Here is a 3,913-nt window from a genome sequence, read left to right as displayed (position 1 = left end):
TTGTCCTTAAAAGTTGCTGCTTTAGGAAGCCACGTGGAGACACTACCTTTGTTGAAAGTATTTTTGAAGCTCTTAGAATGGCTTTCAAAGTCAGTTTGAAAGCCTCAGAACAGTAGTCACATTGATAGACCTACTTTATTTTAGACTCAGTGTCCCTTAGTTTGATTATCCACCTTATTTGTTCAACAAACAAAACCAAATGCCTTACTAATTTTTTTTTCCGTTCTTACAACACTGTGCCTTCCCAGTGATGCTTCCTGCTGTCCTGTCAATCCCTCACAGAGTCCTCTTTTGTAACAAACAGCTAAGCAATACAAACCAACACATTCACTTTGACAACAAGTGTCTCATTTCTCAGCTGTGACCCAACATCTCTATGCCAAGAAGAGGTAGGCATGCTTCACTGTTAGTCATTCTGAGTCAAGATGGGTCGTCAGAGTTCTGATGTTTTTTGGTGTCTTTCTTCCTTACATTCAAATTCAAATAGAAATGGGGCCACTAAATCCTGTAAGGATCCCTGTGGCTGCATATTGACTTAGTAAACCACATATTAACATTATCTGTGATTTCTTGTATTTTTATTTAGTTAGTTAAATTTTTCCCAGTTAATTTTAATCTGGTTCTTATCCTCGAGCCCATGTTTGAAGCTTCTGTTATTGTTTGTCCTCCTGGTTCTATTTATTTCACTTTACATTAGTTAATAAAGTCTTCCCAAATCATTCTGAATTCTTAAAGTTCATATTTCTTATTTCAGAGTAAGAAAATTTCATTTTATTCATATGCCACAGTTTGTTCAGCCATTTGGCTTCTAGGTTTTTTTCGACTATAAAACGTGTTGCTATAAATATTTATGTGTATGTGGGGCCTTTCTTTTTGTCTTTGACCACCTTGAAAGATATGCCCAGTAGTGGTATCACTGGGTCAAAGTTAGGTGGTTCAGTGATTTTTCTCGTGTAATTACACATTATTTGGACTAATTACAACAATAGCTAGCATTTACAGAGTGCTTACATATATTTACATACATTATCTCATTTGATCCTCACTACAGCTATGTGAAGTAGGTAATTATCATCTAGTTTATTCACCAGACTTGATTCCAAATAACTTTGGGCATATCCCCAAATCAAAAGCAAATATTTGCTACTATTGAGAAAATTCAAAGGACCTTTACAGTTCTCTGAACACCATTTCTCAGTGGCAACATCTTTGTATAGATTATCAAAAAAAAATTTTTAAAAACAAGGTCATGGATCCCGAATTAATGACTCCTGCCTTAGAATAGCATGTAGAAGGAAGCCAAGTCATGCCATGGTTATATTATAGTCACATCACTTATTTTTTAAGCAAATTAGTAAATTCTTGTGACACTGTACTACTAATAAGTTACTATTTTTACTGATTATGCCCTGGGTTTAACATTATCATCAGTTAAGCATTCCCAGATAGCCAAGGTACTGTACTAGGTATAATTTACATCAAAAAAGTAATTGTGAAGAACAAGTGGATAAAAGAACAACAAAAAGAATGAAGATAAGAAAAACCATCATATCTTCAGAACTGACCTGTATTGGGAGCCATCCCCAGCTCCCACTCAGGAAAACATAAAAACAAGTTTATAAGCCCTAAGTTAGAAAATGGTGTCAGTGATAAAGAAATTAACAGGTTCTCACCAGTCAGCCTTGGACTTTAGAGCATGTTTTATTGACAGAGGTCAAACTGTCTGGGATGTGAAAATATTTGAATGAAAAGATAGCACAGCCACCTGTTTGTAAGAACACTACCCTATTCAGTGGCTTTCCCACAGTCAGAGCTAACAGCAACCTAGAACACTGGTCATCTTAATAGCAATTCCTCTGGGTCTCTTTGTCCCAAACTTCCTTTCTTTAAAGCTGATTGGGCAGACCACTTAACTTCTCAGAGACACATTTCCTCCATTGTAAAACAGAGGAAATAATGGTTGTTCTTCCTACCTCACAGATCTATTGGGAGGAATATGCTTTGTACATCTTAAAAGCACTATACAAGTAAGAGTCAGAATTCTTTCTACTTGGGCTCCAGCTAGTACCCCACACTGGAATGACTCTGCTCCCCTATTCCCCCTTTTTCTATATAGCTTCAGTTTTTTTAGGGAAGTTTTTTCTCCTTTGCTTTCTTTCTTTTTTTTTTTCTCCCAGCCAAGCATCACATTTCATTTTTTGGTCTTTAAAAAATTATTGGTGTGCTGATTTTACATCACCTTTATGTTTTAATCTACCCCTTCCCTGTCCCCCTCACAAAGCTGTCCTTCATGATCTGGACTGGGTTTGATTTAGGCCAGGCTTCCTAGTAATTTAATTTCAATATTAGAACTAAATGAAGCACTTTCATGTGTCATTCAACAGTTAACAAAAGATTAACTTAGCCATCAGAAGAAAAGGACATTTAACAAGGATATACTTAGAGGATGATACCTAGAGCTGATTCAGTGGAGCAAACCTCCTGAGAGCTCTGGGTTGCCCATCATTGTCCACTACTGGAGTGCCTCATGACTGACTATTTTGTTGTACTCTGGTAACTAGTATATGACATTAATATCCTGAGCCATTAGTCCCCTGGGCCACTCAAGGATTTGAGGATGGGCTTATATTTGAATTGGATGGAGGAGTTAGTATATTGCTTCCACCAAGTCAACAAAAAGTCAACAAGCATTTTTTTTTTGCCTTTTTGGTGAGGCAGTTGGGGTTAAGTGACTTACCCTGGGTCACAGAGCTAGTAAATGTCAAGTGTCTGAGGCTGGATTTGAACTCAGGCCTCCTGACTCCAAGGCCAGAGCTCTATCCACAGTACTACCTAGCTGCCCCAGCAAGCATTTGTTAAGAGTCTGTCAAGTACTAGGCCCTCTCTTAAGTACTGAGGATACACAGAAAGGTAAAATAATCCCTGCTGTCAAATTGACAGTCTGTGGGGGAGATGACATGCCAACAAAATACAGACAAGATACGTACAAGATAAATTGCAGATAATCAATAGAGAGAAGGCACTAGTGTTAAGTGCTAGCACCATACCTTACAACAAAAAACAAAAAAGGAAGAGGAGGGGAAAAGTCCTTTAACAGAACTAAACACATCAACAAAGCCTGGTGTCATATGCAGTGTTCCACACCCATAGGTACCTACCTCTACAAAGAAGGAAGAGAGTTACATTCTTATCTCTTATCTTTGGACCTAAACTTGATCATTGTAATCACACAGCTTTCAGTTTTTATTTTTTTTTTAAATTCCATTTATATTGTATACATAGGCATTATATACATATTTGTTTTCCTGGTTGTGCTGACCTCAATTTGCATCAGTTCACATGTTTTCTCATGCTTTTCTGTATTCTTCATATCATTTCCTAGAATGTGGTAGTATTCTGTTAATTACTATAACACAATTTGTTTAGAAATTCCTCAATTGATGGGCATCAACTCTTTTTCTAGTTTTTTGCTACCACAGAAAGTGGGATCCATGGATCAAAGGATATGAATGTTTTAATAATTTTCTTTGAATATTTCCAAATCGCTTTCCAGACTCGCTGGACAAATTCACAGCTACACTAATAAGTTACTGATGTACTTGTCTTTCCACAACCCATTGAGCCATGATCATTCCTACCTTGTCATCTTTAATCAGTGTATGTGAGCTAGAAGCTTAGAGTTATTTTGCTTTGCATTTCCCTTATTATTAGTGATCTGGAGCAACCTTTCATATAGATGTCACTAATTTCCAATTCTTCTTTAGAGAACTGTTTGCTTCATATCCTTTGACCACTCATATACTGGGGAATGACTCTTGGTGCTCTATATTTATGTTACTTTCCTGTATATCTTTGATATCAGACTCAAATATTTGATTCAAAGATATTTTCCTGATCAGCTGTTACCTTCTTA

The sequence above is a fragment of the Phascolarctos cinereus genome, unplaced genomic scaffold, assembly GCF_003287225.1.
Source record: "Phascolarctos cinereus isolate Bilbo 61053 unplaced genomic scaffold, phaCin_HiC Scaffold_3;HRSCAF=262, whole genome shotgun sequence".
NCBI classification, from domain to species: Eukaryota; Metazoa; Chordata; class Mammalia; order Diprotodontia; family Phascolarctidae; genus Phascolarctos; species Phascolarctos cinereus.
This window is presented reverse-complemented; position numbering follows the sequence as displayed.